Source organism: Ptychodera flava, chromosome 8 (assembly GCF_041260155.1).
Source record: "Ptychodera flava strain L36383 chromosome 8, AS_Pfla_20210202, whole genome shotgun sequence".
NCBI lineage: Eukaryota > Metazoa > Hemichordata > Enteropneusta > Ptychoderidae > Ptychodera > Ptychodera flava.
Genome location: NC_091935.1, coordinates 39,319,559 through 39,338,977, shown reverse-complemented (window position 1 = coordinate 39,338,977; position 19,419 = coordinate 39,319,559). Strand labels below are relative to the sequence as shown.

Genomic DNA, 19,419 nt, shown 5'->3' with positions numbered 1-19,419 from the left:
ACGCGCTATTTATAACTTGCTGTAATTGGATAGCGAATACAAAGGGAAAATTCCAATGATTATGAGGGGGAGTTCGGCCATGCAGGAGTTTCTGGAGGCGAAGGGTGGCTCTTTAAACATTCACAGCCTGACTTCTGGGAGAACTGTCTCTTGCAGAAACTGGGCTTAATGCATTAATAATGCGATGTGCTTATCGCAATGACAGAAGAAGCAATACACGTTGTATTGTCAAAGAGTGTACTGATACACAAAAACATTTCTACCTTGACATGTATTTGTAAAGAGGCTAAAATGTGAACTCAATTACGATATTTAGCTGATATACAGACAATTAAAGAATTTTCCAACAATACATACCATACTGATATGTTTTAGTTGTCAAAATAATGACAGGGTCAAAAACATTCATACCAAATATACGGCTTGTCAGACGTAAATGCGAATATATACAAGTGCAGTAATGTTGCTTGTCAAACGTTACACTATAAATAACAACTAAAGGACGTGTGTGAAGGACCTTCAAACGTTTTGATCTGACGGTCATGGTCATTTCCATTGACTTAGAATCTAGTAGAACGAACTTTTCATGATGGTGTACTTGGCCTCGCCAAACCACTTTTCTGTGTCAAAAATGAATGGAGTGGTACTGTAAAGCAACAAGGGGACTGACTGCCTATCAAGCTCTGCTGTAACACTTCACTGAGAATAGGTAGGAACAGTCGGGTATCGAATATAAATTAAAAACAAAGTTTATCAACTGCAAGCCAGGTCATCGGTGTTGCTTATTTCGTAAGCCTTGACGGGCCCGGGAGTCTGAAAAATTAACAAAAATACAACAGCAATTAGAAGATATGTTCTAATGGCTGACTGACTGACTGACTGTCTGTTAAAGTTTATGAGACAAAAATGTAAAGCTACCTTGCCATTTCATTCATTGAATTTCCACTCGATCATCGCCTGTCACTTTCCAATGGGACCACGAGTCATCTACCAGTAAGCTTATCATTTGATACTCATATAATTCACTGGGTCATAACAGAGTTTACATGATACCTGAAATAGCCTCACCCGCTATATTTGTTCACGTTTCACTACACTCGAAGAAGCAAGTTGTAAAAAATATAATATAAATGCCATGTTAAATAAATAAAATCTATAAAATTGTCAGAAAGAAATTGGAAACATCCTTTTAAATTCACTATTATAACAAATTGTCATGAGAGATAGTCCAATAGTTCGTAGAATATCCATTCTCATGTAGATTTGTTATATTTTAACCATAGCCCACAGGGCCTCACAAGTGGCTATTTAAGTCAATATTACAGCGTTTTTCTTTCTTTTTCAATGTTACAAATAAACCAGCTGAAGAGCACAACACTTGTGTAGCTGTCTTTTGTGTAGCTTGTATTGGCATGTATAGTGCGCCCTCAACGGGAATGTGATCATATGTAAATGCGACCTTTAGTTCCGTGACCTTTAGCTATGCCTACTTCCTCACCATGGCCATGCGTACGGACGTCGCTGTGTTTACTGTACTCTTAGTACAGTAAGCATAGCGAGGACAGGAAGTAGGCATGGCTAGAGGTCACGGAACTAAAGTTCGCATTTACATGTGATCACATTCCCCGTTGAGGGCGCACTATACATGCCAATACAAGCTACACAAAAGATAGCTACACAAGTGTTGTGCTCTTTAGCTGGTTTATTTGTAACATTGAAAAAGAAAGAAAAACGCTGTAATATTGACTTAAATAGCCATTTGTGAGGCCCTGTGCATAGCCTTGAACGATAGGAAAGTCTACATGTCATCCTTGAAGAACTGCACCATTGGCAACCACAGGCTAATCAACACCAATCAGATATTCTTTCGCCGCGATTTCATCATATCATTCTGAATTGTGCAAAGTGACTTTAGAGGTCTACTTCAAACTTCTTCATACAAGCACAGAGAGCAGTTGACATGTCTATCCCCAGAGGTGGGGATGGGGGTAGGGGTGTCTCGGTGCTATTGTTTATTTTATTTTAACACGTTTGACTATGATATGTATTGCCAGTAAAGGTTAATACAACAAACCTTTTGGTGTCTTGGTCTTACGTTAGCACTGGTTTTACAAAGATTTCTTTTTCTCCTTCACTGTGTCATGTATTTGTCCTATGACAATCTTATGCGAGGTTCTATCACTGTGTGGTGTCTTTTATCTGATACGTTCGATGGCCAAATACCCCAAAGCAAGCAAGTGTAAGTTACTTATCTGTGGACGCTGTCACCAGATTATCACTGGACTATTAAACTTTGACAAAGTCAACGACGAAAGCACCAGCGAGGGTATCCACTGTTACAAATCTTTATTGGCAATAGTCAAACATAATAAAATAAAATAAACAAGAGCAACAAGAAACGTGCTGAGACCACGACACCCATACCCCCGTCCCCACCCCTGGGGACGGATATGTAAATTGCCTCTATGGTTTTACGATGCAAAAAAACCTGTTGTTGACTACCCTCTATGAACGCATGGTTATGATGGTTGGAGTGTCACTGTCCGATGACATACGCACTGTCGCGTATTATCGTGCAAGATGCGAGCAAGTGTACACCGGGACACATGTACAAACTTTCCATCCCACTGTGTATGGGTATTTCATCGTAAAACGAAGCGTTGTCTTCGTAATTTTGACATGGTGTTATGCTAATTGTCGGTGATTCCATTTCATGTTGGCTAATATCGATCCCGATGGGTACCCGTCTATCAAAAAATTCAGGTGTTGGATTCTCGTTATAGCTGTAACCTCAAATGAGGTGACACTGAGTTGAAAAAAGCAAAAGTTTGTTCATCCTTCACTTCAGAAATTGAATGAAGAATGCAGACTTCAAAATGGTTGCAGCCGAGAAAGTGTGCTTTTCCTTTTGAAATTAAGGCGCTTCCAAAACCATGTAATGTTATAGTACACGTAAATTAGGTATTTTAGATGTTGCCGTACTATTGTGACAAGAGAAAAATTAAACTACCTATACGTATGAAACATTGACATGTCACTGGACTCATATAGTTATCTACAAGTGTCTTCTGGATTTTTTAAATTTTGTGTTTGCGAATACTATGTAGTCTTGGTTCATCTCCTTTTTCCAACCAATCTTTAATATTTTCTATTTCTCTGTTAGCGCCTTCATCATCAGTTCTAGCAACACACATCGTTTGAGGTTTGAATTACCAAAACTGCAAGGACAGTGCTCGATATTGATCAGTCTCCAAGTTTGCCAGCGTTTTTGATATCGAGGAGTTAAAATCTTGCTTTGGATAGAGTGGTGATTTCAAGTTCTAAAAAATGTATTCTTTAATGTGCCGGGACAAAAACGTAAACATCGAAACGTAGAAACAATTAAACACTCTCATTTCCTGTTTGATTTCACATCTTTTGGAGGCCCAAGTGATTACAATGTGGCAATTTCGTATTGCCATCTCTTATACGTGTTCCAGGTATTAAGTGCTGCCCAACAAAAATTTAAAAAATTCAACGTTTGAAGTATTTTGAAGTTAATGATACGGCTGTATCGTCTTCAAGGGGAATTGATGTGGTGAGGTACTAAAAGATCAACAAAGTAGAGACTCACAAGTAGTTAGACTGGCATTAGAAGGGTTTATTGGCTTGGTATCAAGCTAAACAGTAACTTGCCCAGCAGTATCGTGCTCCGCCTTTTTCTCATAAAAGTCTCCCTTTTAAAGAGAAAATAATAATCTAATCGTATTGATTCGCGAAAATAGGCGTTCACTGGGTATAGATTAAAATGCATTTCCATACAATGGCAAGGTTTAAAATTACATCGAATGATTCGCCTTTTATTGTGTCGATTTTGTAAATTCAATCGTTCCTTTAGATATACTTTCTATTAAAGTATACGATAAAGCCCGAGTACGAGGGCTTTATCCGACTTAAAAACTATCGCCCCTAACTGATATATTTTCGTTTTCAATGTGTTTACGTCAACCGTCCCCTTTGTCATTGTAACATGTTTAGGATATGAATTAAAACTTTCATTTGTGAAATAGCCTTCCAGTGTAATGGAACATCCTATAAATGCCCTAGGGCACATTATATAAATGCCCCAGGGCACAGCAGATTTTGTGTTGCAGCTTGTTTCCGCTGTGTTATCAAATTTGAATATTATAATGTACCAGATGTCTACAGAATATGACATGTTCATTTTTGATTGGACAGTACTTTACTACGGCGCTGTCATTCGCTTGTGGAATTTGGTGATCAAGGCTTTACGAGTAAATAAAGCACCCTGAATTGAGCACTCTGATTGGTCAATCAACAGTAGATAGTTTTTAAGGAAAGATATACCTTGTAAGATAAAAGTTTGTTTGAATGACATGGTTGCAAGACGTGATCCAGAAAATAATCATCATAGGGGAAAGATTCCTTGACCTCTGCTCATATTGCAGTCTGTTTTAATAAGTCCAAGGTGATCGGCTTATGATTATAACTACTAAGAATACATGACTACATTCTCCTGTTTAGAGCAATGCGCCCCGCTTTGGAAAACATCAGATATCGTGAAAAATACAAAGAGAAAAATTGTTAAGGTAGCATGCGGCTCGAAAGTACAAGACTTAAACTTTTTCTCAAATTTTCCTCAAGAGTATTTCAAATCAAGAATAAAAATCAAGGTTCACCGTGCAGATTCTGGTACAAGACCGACAATTACCCAAACTTTACCGACATTCGAAATACAAAATGGCCGCCATCCCTTGTTAAGTCCCTGAAAAAAATATATATTATTTCCGGTTTCCGAAAAAACTAAGCCGGTAAAAAGTTTCCTTACCCCATGGCTTTACAACGAACCCCTACAAGTGGTAGATCAGAAATAAATTAAAAGTTTGAGAGTCGGAATATCTATCTATCCCCGAGAAGCATTCTACCTTAAAAGAAGTTGAATAACAGTCGTAAATATTACAAGACATGTTGTTGAGCATTCAAAACAGATTACATAAGTAGGTCACATAACAAGTCTTAAGTATATAAAAGTGAAATAAATGCCTAAATCGCTACTAGATAATAACAGTCCGTGAATATCAATATAAGAGTCTGTAAATACCCATAAAAGAGTAATTCTTGCCCTGTGACAGTAACACAGCCTCCAGCTTTGTGTGATATTTGATATCAACAGCGTGGAACACGTGAAGACATGCATGACAAGTAAAATGCTGCATCAATAATATTCAAAATAGTTTCAAAAGTGTTCATTATAATTCATCCGTATAACAAAATGTCACGTAGAACCCATCTGCGTCTCCAGACCGATGGTGGAAGGACTATGTGTAAAAGATAGAATTTGAAAGGAGAAGCGTTCTTCTATCATTCGGGAAGCAACTCCGTTTCATTCATTCTGTGACACTAAGACGTTTCGCATGACAATAGCAAAGTAATATCAGGCCTAGCCATGTGCAAATTTAAGACGTTAAACCCTGTCAGTTTGACCAAGTAGACCAAGCTTTAAATGACATTTGTCCCTTGCAAGGTAAGCAAGAAATTTCAAACTCGTTTAATCTCGGTAGGTCGCCTTGAAGTTCGCACAAATACACGCATTATTGTTTCGAATCAATAAAAGCTTAAAATTCAGATGCATCACTTCGAAATCACACAAAATACGACATTATGTTGCACTATGTAAGAAACCGTAAAAGTATTCCTTGATGGCTGACAGACTTTTCATTTGAAAAATATACCCTCTTCTATCACCACATGAAGGTTCGTTTATTTTCTCATCGGAAATCTTGTGTGCACCTAGAATAATTGCAGTACCATGGCTTTTGCAGATGGAGGGGAGATGATCCCAGCCAATGGCTTGCCATCCTTGTACATGTATTCTTTATACACGACTTCCCCTATTTCATTGTAACCAAGCTTCCGGTATAATTTCTGACTACCAATAGCAGACGCAACAACCAATATAAATTTTAAGCCTTTTTGCTCCGCCAGACTTCGTCGCGTGTCGGCCATTTTCGTGGCAATACCGAAGCCTCTGTAATCGGGATGGACACCTATTTTGTCACTTTTCAAGATTTTGCAATAAGGATTATTTCGAATATCGGGACTTTCAAATAAACATTCTTCAAGTTTTGCAGCTAAAGGGGCAAATACAGCATAATAAGGTCTTACTTCCTCTGGAAACAGAGGGAGGTCATCTAGCATTGTCTTGGTGTTTGTTCCGGCCATGATTTTACCCGAGGAAACACCAATGACCTTATTCAACTCCTTGTCAATGGCAACCACTGACACTCCATCTTGCGCAGACTCAAAACAAATCATTCGATTTAGAGCAAGTTCTGCATTGCAGGGCTGTTTCACCACGCCGCTGAGTGGTTCTCCGTTAAGTAGAGCAATAGTTAAAATCTGGGCAGCTTCTTCGATGTGATCTTCTGTTAACTGCATGTAGACGATCTCACGATTACTACTCGGCGAAAGCATTTTGAAGAGTAACTCTGAACCTAGACGGCAAGTAAAATGTAAGAAAAAAATTAACTTATTTAAAAGTCATTTAACTGTGGTTAACTAGAATCTGTGTGTATTTTACATTATCGAGATTATTACGAAATACCGCAAAGGATGCACGATGGCACAAGCGCAATGTGTTCTTCGACGCGAAGCGGAGGGCTATGTGTTGCAACGCTAAATGCACTGATTGCATACTCTGATGTGGTTCAGCACTGTGAAGCTAGTTCATTTTATATCTCTTCATTAGTTTGAACTGATATGCAAGGTTACAATTTTTCATATTTAACTCTATAATAAATGTAACTTTAAATCATTATATACTGATTTACATCTCTAATTCACTCTTACAGAATTATTCGGTAGGCCGATCCAAATGCCTATTTGGACTCATGGTGATAAGTAAATGCAGAGATCAGACTCAAAACAATATGAGGTAAACGTCCATTCTTCGTCCTTTGTGCGAACTGGTCACGTTTTGTTAAATAACTTGTCAGTTGTCATATTTTAGTTCCAGGGAAAGGCGTCCTGTAGTAGTGAGAATGCTTGAAATTGAGTACATGTACTTGAAACCCAAGCTTTTAACACACACCAGCATGGAAGTTAGCTTACACAGTCACATCCGCATTCCCCATCTCTCAACTGAACTTCTATGAACTTCATATATGGTTGGTTAGCGATAAGGGTAGAGCTAGGTTGGGATTCACATCGATAGCAACACACATTTCCTTTATTCAATCAAAAAGCCGGAAAGGCAATTGTAAAGTAACTGTTTAGACCTCTACGGTACAGGAATTGTAATACTTCAGTCCTAATTAGCTCGCTTCATATTTGAATGCTTAACTTTATATAAGAACAATGAACAACAAAAAGACAAATGGTATGGTATATTTCAATGTAATGTATCTCAAAAAGTAAAACCAGATATGGAATGAATGTGCTTACGTGGTTTACGACAGGTTTTTAGCATTTGTACAAGTGTTATACTAGTGTATGAATATAAGTTATACTAGTGTATGAATATAAGTAGTGACTTGTTATACTAGTGTATGAATATAAATAGTGACTTGTTGCTAAACATGGTATTAAGGATTGTGGGCATACACATTGATTTGGAAAAATAATTGCAATTACATCAATACATAATCCGATAACATAAGGTCAAAATTCGAAATACAACAGTTATAAACATTGACACAAAACAGCACAGAACAGACAGTATATCGCCGGTACACACAACAAAGTCAAGTTCATGAAAGAAAGATATATGGACCTCTGGCCAAAAGACCAAGTGATGTCAGGTGTTTCGAAAATAGTAAGCGCATCCTGCCCCACATGAGGCACCCGCCATATATTAATCTGTAAGTCAAACAGGTAGTGGTCACCAACTAAGGCACTATTTGTTTGATTTGTACCTCCTGAAAGGGTGAACGGAAAGGGTCATTGAAATGGTAGGAAATCACAGTTGATGATGCTGCGAGATGGAAATGTGTCTATTTAGTATATATCAGCTATCGATGTTGAAGACTTACTTTTGCAAATTCTCGCTTTTTGTGATGGTTGAGGGCGCTGATAGCACTGGTAAAGTGCAGGGTGGAGGTAGGTAATTTAACACCAGTCCCATTGAACGTTGCTGTGCCTAGTGTAAGTTTGTGTATTCGTGTGTGGATGATTTCTTGTTACGTTGGCGCGTTCAGCTATTTGATTTGATTTGAAGTACGTGTTGACAAAATCTGACAAAAATGTATCATTTTTTGGTAAAATACAGGTTTGTCAATATTATTATTTTTATTGTACTTGGGCCTCAGCCCAAGTACATTTGTTTTCATTCCGTGGGAAAAAACTGTAAGGTATAACCATTTCTGGCTGAGACCAGGGAGGGCAAAATGTCTTGGCTTCATCTTTCTTGGCATAATAAATGGCGTAATGATGTTAACTGAATGGAAGTGCTGCTCTCAGCAAGTCTTGAATAAGTGAGATGTGAATATTAATGCTTCTCTATCTGAGTTTTTGCCACAAAATCTTCTGAATATAATCAAAATGTGCATCGAAATGCAACAATTAATGCACCCTCCGTTTCCTAGGCGATGGCACGACCCTTGCTACACCCACTGGACGAGCCAAAGTTGGAGGGGTAATTTCAGTTTGGTCGAACAAGAGGGCTCGAGACCAGAATTTAACATTTAAACTTGAAACATGTTTAATCGCTGACAAGATGTGGACTAGTGTTAATCAGAGTAAAAATGTGAAAAGGAAAGGTTTTATATCCCGGACACAATGAAAAACATTACGACTGGAAACTGCACCCCAGTTGAGAATAGTAATGCCCACAGCGATGGAGAACACTTATCCTTGAGCTGAGAAAACCAGACCATCATTTCGAAATAGAGCTGCAGATTCGAGAAGCTCGTTCAAAATAGCTAGGTACACCCCATAAAAAGGGGTGGTTTCGAGTTTTGAGGGCAAATTTCGCCTCCTTCATATAGAAATCGTACGTTTGTTTTTCCAGGAGAACACACCATTTGACACAAAATTTGCATGTAAAGGGGTCGCCAGTAAGCACGTGGTCAAATCTGGCATAAGAAACAATATGAAATGTTGGGTAAAGCCAGTCCAAAATAACTGATTTGAACTTTTGTGTTTTGTAATTTATACCACTGCAGTAACATTACCTTTTTTGACAACATCACACAATGTAATACGTTTTTGAAACTGAATACTCCGACGTATTCTGTGTCTCCTTTGCTAAAAAATACGGTATGCCGATTACCATGTAAGGAGAGATGATGACGTCAAGACAGATTTGTAGTGCGTTTGGTCCTGGATGGTGCACGAAGTTTTGTCGAGGTAGCTTGGTATTTATTTCCTAAATGGGAGAGATTAGGGTCGATCTAAACGAAGGCCGAAGAATGTTATGATACTCTAAGCGAGCTGAACTCTAACGCGAATGGTTGGATAATTTGGAGGATGTCTAGAACCGGGGTCTAGAATGATCTCGTCTCATTAAGATTATTTGGCGGTCAGTATTGAATTTCAACTGCGTCACAAGTTTGCGAAATGAGTATTCCGTCGAACGGTCAACGAACGATGTTTTAGAAATCCGGAGACATGGCACATTGCATTTTTATTTTAGTATTTTATATTTTACAAAGATTTAAGAAGCAATGATTTTGTCGAAAATTCTGAAAAAAATATAGGAAGATTTGATCGCGAACACATTTTCACTTGGGGTCAACTAGCCCTGCGTACGATGCTGTGTGTTCCGCTACAGCTAATCGATCGCCCCGCTCATCACAGCCCTGCAAAGACCCGTACGTAATGTCGGTGACTTCAAATCCATTTTGCCAATTTTTGGGACTTCACGTAAAAAGCCAAATTACTGCCGAAATTCAGCGTTCTTGGGCCCAAGTCGTATCCCAGCCTACCTCAGCTACTCGATCGCTTCCAAAAATGACAGTCTTTTATTCACTTCTCGTAAATAACCGTCGATGTCGGCAACTCTCTCGCTAGCCCTGCGTACGATGCTGTGTGTTAGCTGTAGCACATAGCATCGTACGCAGGGCTAGGGGTCAACCGGATGCGCTATTTTGCGGGTTGCGGGTTGCGGGCATGAAAAAATGTGGTTTTTTTTATATCATTTTCGCCCTTCTCACACTTCAGATTAGTTCAACCGCCGATAAAAGCACAATTTTCAAAATCGTTTTCAACGCCGTTTCAAATAATTTTATTGTGGTGAACACGATTATAGTCCTAGGAAACTTTTCAAAGTCACGCTGGATCAAATGCTTGAAGGGGGCATACCGGCATGGAGCGACTATCATACTGCAGGTGCAAGTCATACGTTCATGATATTAGGAGATAAATTATTGAGAGCTGCAGAACACAAACTCATCCAAAAATATTCCTATTAGATCGATTCCTGAAAATAAGGCAACGCACCGGCGTGTTTTTCCCACTGAAATTCTCGCGTAAAATGTTAGCAGAATGTCGTTCTCTGAGGTCGCGACCTCGCTTGAACCGAAACGGCAAAGTAAACTAAGTCCTTTGTTGTACGTCTTTTTCTTTTTAAAGATTTCATGAAAAATACACGGCATTTACAATACACATCACTTCTACGCTTTTTTAAGTCAAATCTTTCCTTATGCATTGCATTTAACTAGGCATTGTTTAATTTTCTGTATGAGTTGCCCTGGAACCGAATTGTGAATGGATGCATTACAAAGAATTTACTTCCTATGGCCTGATACTAGAAATGTAACAATTTTCATTCCGCGATAAGTGGCGACATTTCCGAGGCGCGATTTTTTTTTGTCAGTCTGGTATTACGTATATTTCTCACTCACATCCATGGCAAGAAAGAAAAGTGATTCAGATCCCTAATTATTTGTAATGGCCAGGCAGCTCGGAATAAATAAATTGGTCCTCGGAATCGCCGCTTTTAGTTTAGCAGATTTTGATTTTTTCAGAAACATGACGTATCAGCCACTTGGTTTGGTCTGTTATAGCATCTTTAGTCCAAAAAATCAAGTTTACAGCATTGATGTTTTCAACAGCCTTCAAATATACAGTATTACGTTAAAATACACCATAATAGTAGTGTTTCATTAATTTTAACCATCTTGACCTGATGATGGTGAAATATGGACTTCGCAGGAAAAGGGATACTGTACGATAGACCTGATCATCATTATTGATAATAGACACATTCTAAAGGTTTTATTTCTTATATACTAAATGCCATATTACATATATTAGAAATCTAGCCATAATTCTAAAAACCCGCAGCCCGCAGCCGGGCCCGCAGCCCGCAACCCGCACTTTAGCAGATACCGGGGTCAACATGGGGTCGCAGCCATGTTGCCTCAAAACTTATTTCTGTCTGCACTCAAAACTCAAAAATGTCCGATATGAACCTGAAAAATCGATGCAATTTCGTCAAAATTCGGCGAAATTTCAGCCTATAGACAAAATTTCATCTAGGTAAGGTAAATTTACTGAAATTTTATCGACAAATAATCCTGAGCTTGAACGTGACAGCTCGCCTTCTCCGGGAAGTCAAGCATCCAGCTGCCCATACACAGTTGCCCATATGGCCAGGTTTATGAGATTGTTTTCAAGCGAGCGAGCCAATAGAGCTAGAGGTCTGATTTTTGGTATATAGGAATAACTTAGCAATACAATTATTTTGACAAAATGTCACGTGACCTCAATGACCTTTGACCTCAAATAGATATATTTGTCCACAACTCAGTAACCACAAGTGCTACACCCTTCATATTTGGTATGATGGGACACCTTATGACACCACATATTGTACCTCATTAATTATGCGCATATCTAATTCTGAGCAAGCCAATAGAGCTGGATGTCCGATTTTTGGTATATAGGGATAACTATAGGGTAGAAATCTAAATATGGCCATCTAAATATTAGACATCTACCATCGAGAACAAAAGAAATTTGCTGTAATTTGAATATTTAAGGAGTTTAAGCAATTTTCACTATAAATAAAGAACCCCTGCCTCAAACTCCACAAAAGTTGCTAGACATATTTTGCCGTTGTCATGCCATTGCTTCGTTTAATAACCAGTTAATCAAATGCCTAATTGACAGGAGGAAATTCAAGACCATATTTGAATAGTAGTATATATTGTCCTCAAAATTACTCTATCACGGCCCAAGTACTCATTGCCTTCAGCAATACTGCCTTGTTATTATTATTATTATTATTATTATTAGACTTTATTCAAAGAAGGTAATCTGAGTTACAAATCAAATTATAATTCACCTCAGAGCCCTCTGAGAGTTCGAAAAAAGTGCATATATATAAATAGCAATACAATGTACATGTAAATACAGCAAGTGTTCCAAATAAGGATGAGTAACATCTTCATTACATCAAAAGAAAATAAATTAATCTAAATCTGAACCCTCATTTGTTTAGTCATAAGATAATCTCGCAACGTTAAAAACGTTAGAAGTGGGTTAAGTTGAGCTATTTCTAATCGCAGGGGGGAATTGTATTCCAAGAACTCGCAGCATTGAAAGATAAAGGCTTTTTACCCGTATCAGACTTGCATTTTGTCGGACGATACAAAAAGCGTCAGTCAAATAAGGGGTTGCGAGGCCATTCAAAGATTTGAATGTCAATAACGCGGTGAAATAGACAATACGCATGTCAATCGGCAACCAGTGCAAAGTTAACAAGATAGTTCGTGAGGGAAGACTCATGTCAAACCTAAAATTACTCTTCCAGACCTCTTCTGGAGTTTGGTAATACGGTGAAGATTTGACTTTGAAGTATTGCCCCAGACAGTGCAACAAAAATCAATCAAAGAAAGGAACAGTGCATTGTACACAACCAAAAGAGAGCTCGTAGTGGTAAATGGACGTAGTTTGCAAATCTGATAGAAAGTTTTTACACAGGCTATCAACGTGAACATCCCAACTTAAAGTTGAATCAATTGAAACGCCTACGAGGATGTGAGAAGAGACATTACAGATAATTGTTTCGTGTATTGTGATACACGTAGAGGCCTCAGTGTTAGTAACATGTCTTAGTTTATTAGGGCAAGAAGCAATAACCATACTTTTAGTTTTCTCAGTGTTTACTACCATGGCATTATTAGAAACCCACGATGACATTGGGACAACATTATCGTTCATACGCGAAATAATTTGATCGACGCTATTACCTGAAAGACACAAAGTCTGGTCGTCAGCGAACATACATCAAAGGCCTTACGAGATTCAAAAACAATAAAACCGTTGAAGAGACCAGAATCAATGTTCGAAAGAGGGCGATCCGTCATTGTCATCAGAGCAGTGTGACATGAGTGATGTTCTCTGAAGCCAGATTGGGACTTAACAATCAAATGATTGATATGCAAATGGTTAAAATGGTAAATATACACATGCTTTTCCAGGATTTTAGAGAGGAAGGGCAAGATAGAAATTGACCTTTAATTGTTTACACCACTTTTCGAACAACCCTTATGAATGGGAACAACAAGGCACATTCATAACAAGAAGGGAAGACCAAGTTGTTTTGACATATTAAAAATACTAGTAACACATCAGCAATACACGGTACACCAATCTTCAGAAATTAGAGGAGAGCTCATCATTACCAGGAGACTTCTTTTCATCGAGCAAAGAAAGATGCTTTTTCACAAAGTCAACAGTGACAGGAGGAATTTGGAAAATTGATGAAGATTTACCAAGGCACTTTTGGTTATACTGAGATCACGAGTGTTGTCAAATTGCTGACGAAACTTTTAATGATGCTACTAAAATAAATATTGAAAGCCTTGGCGATATCGCCATGGTTTTGCAGCCTCTTACCGTCATGGTAGAAAGTTGAGCGAGAGACTAACTGTTACCAATAGAAATGTATAACCCTTTGGTATTTACTAGTTATTTTTGTTCTCCTTATCAACTGAAGTTTCGAGTTCAAATCCTTAAGGTGGCGGTAAAGGCTAGAGCGTCAGTTATAAACTTCAATAAAACTATCAAAATATAAAAGTAGTCAACATTCTCTGTGGAATAAAAAAACTAGACATTTGGGGTCAAAGGCATTGCAGAGTTATAGCCTGTTGAAACTTCTGAAAAAGTGACAAAATAAGAGGAAGTTGGGAAGTCCTCAGTGTATTAACTATGGTAGAGGTCCCCTAGCTTTTAAAACAAATTTTAAAAAGGGAAAGTAATTTTTGCTGTTTTTCAGGAAAGTTTGACATGGCAGTGCTTGCATTCAGAATGCGCGACTGCTATTGTAAATGCATTTTTAGATTTTTGAGTGTCAAAGAGGTGTCAAAAGTGAGATTAACCAAAAAGACTGCTCTGTGACTTCAAAAGAGGGGAGTAAATATGGCTTGTTTTCAACATTTTTGACAAAATAACAATTTTCCTACATAATTTTTTACCAATTTAATCAAACCTTTAAAATGAGATATGGACATGGAATTTTTACAGCCTATTAACAAGGTTACAGACAAGTTAACTATGGCACAATTTTCCTGTCTTAGAAGTACTTTTTGAAAAATCACATTTTGAAATTTGAAAGAATTTTTAAATATTTTTTTGATATGTAAACCCATGTAAAATCATAAAAACAAATTTTATCTACAAATCCTGCCGTACAAATCTTACAATTAATAGTGTCAACATATTTATGACTAATTTGGTAGTATTAAGTACTATCCAATTATTATTAAATTCAAATATATAAAAGAATGTGAAAAATTAAATTTTAATATTTACTGGTGTCATATTTCAAAAGCATGGCTGCAAATATACAATTTTTGTATTCTTTGGAAAAATTATTAAGTAAGGGAGTTATCCTGAAAATTTGAACTAAATATCTTGATTCTAACACTTGAAACTTGACACTAACTCTGAGAAAAGAATTGGTGCAAAAATAGCCTTTACCGCTACCTTAAAGGAGAATTGTATGCCACATTTATTAAGTTTCTACAGATACGTGGTATGTGTAGAATTGTCAAAAATTCGGATGTGAATAGTAATGAACAATCACAATAGTTATAAACAATCACAATAGTCATTACTACAAACAAGATATGAATCTTTGGGGGACTGAACATGGATGTGTAGTTGCCTACAGAGAGATATAATATTTGGAAAATTGCAAAACAGTGACATGTAATATTTTTTCAATTTGATGAAGGTCAAAGCCCCATTGTCTGTAACTTTGTCTTTTTCAGTGTTTCCTTCGTTTTTACTAGTTTCTGGTTTGAGTCACAGAACCATGATAAAATATCTAGTATTTAGGTCATCAGCACAACCTCTGTGAGTATAATCACCATTGATATTGTTGAAATTGGTATTCATATCCGGACTAGAATTCATTTCTCAATAAATGTAGGGTTCTCCCCATGGTAGGAATAGTAATAGACTATTCAATATGCATGACATATTGTTATTCAAGAATAATTTCACTACCACTTTAAGGGGACATTTCATAAATCAACATTTCTCATTGACTTCTCAGGTATGTTAATGCATGGGCATAGGCTTACATACATGTGAAATCAGTTTGAACATACTTTTTAATCAGACCTGGTCAGAAAATTGTGAAAATTGCCAAAAATATGTTTTGCATTTGATTAAGTTGAAAATTTATCATAATACATTACTAAGTCAGGTCACGTGACCATAATCTGTTATTTTCCCGCCAAAATTGTATCTTGCAAATAACTGAATATTCCAACCGTTAAACATCAAAATATTTAAAATATTATGACCAATTAATGTAAAATGGGATGGAAACTTGTGTTAGAACTAGTGGCAGATGCAAAATTATTGAATTTTGAATAACATTTCTTCACAAAAAACAACAAATACAATATTTTTGACGTTTTACATGAATATTTTGAATATCAGAAAGAAGTATAGATAGAGTTTCATGAGTGCCATGTATTTTTGAAAGAATATGATAGATGTTGTTTCCAAAAGTGCAAAGAAAATCAAGAAAATTTAACGGGTTACGGTTGGAATATTAAAATTAATAAAGACGTAAATTTTGGCGGAAAATATCAGATTGGTCACGTGACTCAACTCGTCAAGATTTAGGCAGACATTTTTTTAAAAGAATTTAATAATTCCAATAATTAGGCAAAATATCAATCAAATCTGGTGGTTTTTAAAGATAATTGATCATTTCCTTGCTTTTGGGCTTGATGGGTACAAACACCCATGCATTAACTTACTTGAGTTTAAGGATGTTTTTAAAATGTTAATTTCTGAACATGTACATTTTTTCGGATACCTAGTGGGTCCAAGCTGTTCATATTGTATAGGTTTGAGGAATTTACCGAATATGAGTACATGAATATTATGAGAGAATAACTTGAGATTTGGCTCTTGCTTAAAAGTGAAAATGCATTTTATAACCAGTTTCCTCCTAACCAAGTGAAACAATGAGCAAGTTATTATTCAGTGTGTCATGCATACATAGCTACACGTCATTAACTTTGACACGATAATTCAGAAATCAGAAAACTTCAGCAGAATATGCCGTTTTTTTTCGTTGGATTTCAAGCAGGAAAGAACTTTTAAGTACAGTTTAAATCAGGTGAAAACACCTTCAGCAAGATATTATTATTTACAAAAGGTCATTAATATGTAAATGAGAGGTTAATTGACACGGTTAAACGCTTTACAGAAGAGTAAGATATCTGCCAGATCAATATCTGTAGCAGCTTACAAAAATTCATGACATATGTAAATGAGACCTGAAAGTCACACTGCTTAATGCTTCAAAATACAATCAGACATCTATCAGATCAATATCTGTGGCAACGTCCATCAAATTTGGTGCTGTAATAATTTCATAACTATGTTACTATTATAATATATGCAAAGGAACGATGAATTTAGTTGACGCTCTTTAGTGCTTCACAGAAAAGTTAATATCTGAAGCAGGTTTCAACACATTTGGTGCTGTAATTTCGGAGGTATATTTCTAATTACAAAGTTTATAATATATGCAAGGAGCCATTAATGAACTTGACACTGCTAACTGCTTCACAGAACAATCAGATATCTGTCAGGTTTCATCAATTTTCGCACAGTATTTTCAGAGTTAAATCACTAATTTATACTAAACTTTATTTAATATGCAAATGAGCTGTTAAATAACTTGACACTTCTCAATGCTTTATGGGACAATTTTATATCTATGAAATCAACATCTGTCGCACGTTTCATCGAATTTAATGGTGGAATTTCGGATTTGTATCATTAATTTCACTAATTACAAAGTTCGTTAAATGTGCAAATGATCCCATAATTAGCTTGAAACTGCTCAGTACTTCAAGCGACAGTGGGATATTTGTCAGATTAATATCTGTACCAGGTTTGACAGAATTTGCTGCCATAATGTCAGAGTTATATCACTAATTATGAAATTGAACCCTTAATTAACTTCACACTTACTAAATACTTCACAACGCAGTCGGATATCTGCCGCATTAGTATCTAGAACAGATTTCATCAAAGTCGGGACAGTTGTTTCGGAGTTATATGACTTACCACAAAACTGTTTATTAACTTAAAACTGCTCAATGCTTCTCAGTTCGGTTATCTATCTATCAGATCAATATTTGTAGCTAGTATCATCAAATGTGGTATAGGAATTTCGGGGTTGTATCGCTCATTACAAAAGTTCATTAAATATGCAAATGAGGAGATAATTGACATTCCACCCACAGTATCATCATAATTCCTGAGATTGTCATCACTGAAATGTTTCATGAAATGTTGTGCTGTATTTCTTAATATATGTCGACACTGTCATTACTGTTTATCAGATCAATATCTGTAGCACGCTTTACCAAATTTGTTGCCGTAATTTCAGAGTTGAATCACTAATTTAAAAGTTCGTCAATATGCAGGTAAACCCTTAACTAACTTTACACTACTAAATACTTCACAACACAGTGGGATATTTGTCATCATTGTCATTGTCATCAGTGAAAGGTTTTGTGAAATTTTGTGCAGTATTTCTTGATATATGTCGACACTGTCACTGTCACTTCCTATGGAGACACTATCATTAGTGTCTCCATAGGAAACCATTTTATGAAAAAATATTTCATAACTTCATTAATATGCAAGCCACACTACGCAAAATCTTATCAGTTCTTGCCATTATAGCATATGGTGGATGTCTACCAAATCTGACTGAATCCGTTCAGGCGTTCTTGAGTTATCTTGTAAACAGAGAGACAGACAGACCGACCATAGAAAGTAGCTGTACTGTCTATGGACAGACAGACTCTCTCTCAGACATCGGTACGACATTAGCTCACGTATGTGAACGCGTGAGCTAACGAGAACATTTTTATCCTCATATTTCTTATCTGCTGTCTGTAGCCCGCAACATTAATATTTATAAAGAAACTTACAATATTTTTACCTTACGTAGTCACTCATCATAACGAAAGAAATGTGATATTTCTATGCTTACTTTCCACAGAGTTCCAGATTCGCTAACTTTGTAGTTACTTACCAGGTTTATAGACGTGGACTAACACTTTGTGATTAGGTGGAATTTACGCACGGACAGTTTGGTACACACAAGGTATGTAACGGTTCGCACAAGAAGAATGCATCTACTGTGCCTGCTGGAAGTAGCGATGAGGAATACATCATAAGAGTGGACGAATGGGTGTCTTTATTTGCGAGTGACGTGACTTATGCCAAGCAAACTGTTTAACATATCAGTTCCGTCATCATGATTTGCTGAGACTTAGTCATGTGACATAGAGCGAAAAGGTAATGAAATCTGATGTCACAGCTTTTTACTTCAGTCGAGGCGTGCCAAGTGATGTTTTCTCAGGTGGAAATAAATACCATCAGCATATTTAAGATGGCAAAATAAAAACAATTATGAAGAGTCAGCAATTCTTATATCCCACGATACAATGTGCACCATCTTTAGAGTAGCCTTCCAGAGGATGAAGTATGGCTGATCAATTTACATATTGTACGACCGCTTTGTCAATTTTTGTATCTTTCATTTGTTGTTTCTGAGGTGTTTGATTGCTCATTTTGTTTGAACGGTACGGAACGTCAGTGCATCCGTGAACGGATGCACTGACGAGTAGCGATAAGAAGAACTCTATTGTGTGTACGGGATATTGTCCCATGTATGTATATGTTTGAAGGCTAAGTTTAGAATTTGACGCAGGGCCTTAAAGTGACATTTACAGGTCAACATTACAAATATATTTACAAAATTCCGCAGAGTTTGTCTTCACCTAGGGATTTAGAAGTTCTTTGCAATGAATTGCCATTGACTTTCGATGGGTTTAGCATGCAGGGATGTCATCACACCTGTGTAGGTTTATGCTGTAAAAGTAAAGCTTTGTATTGTTTTCTTCTAATAACCGTGGTTCATGG

The 19,419-nt window shown here is 36.9% G+C and overlaps 2 long non-coding RNA genes across 3 annotated transcripts; one reads left to right on the top strand and one right to left on the bottom strand.

The window, feature by feature from the left end:
• Positions 1–4,422: 4,422 nt before the first annotated feature.
• On the bottom strand, positions 4,423–18,959 carry LOC139139302 (uncharacterized). The gene is made up of 2 exons (XR_011553771.1): positions 18,527–18,959; positions 4,423–6,494 (listed from the first exon to the last, which is right to left on the bottom strand). It is a non-coding gene; the product is annotated as an uncharacterized lncRNA (long non-coding RNA).
• Positions 6,375–18,609, top strand: LOC139139303 (uncharacterized). Of its 2 annotated transcripts, none has more exons than XR_011553772.1 (3): positions 6,375–6,512; positions 6,852–6,934; positions 18,494–18,609. It is a non-coding gene; the product is annotated as an uncharacterized lncRNA (long non-coding RNA). The 2 variants fall into 2 exon arrangements; XR_011553773.1 differs by lacking the exon at positions 18,494–18,609 and adding an exon at positions 7,924–8,097.
• Positions 18,960–19,419: the final 460 nt, after the last annotated feature.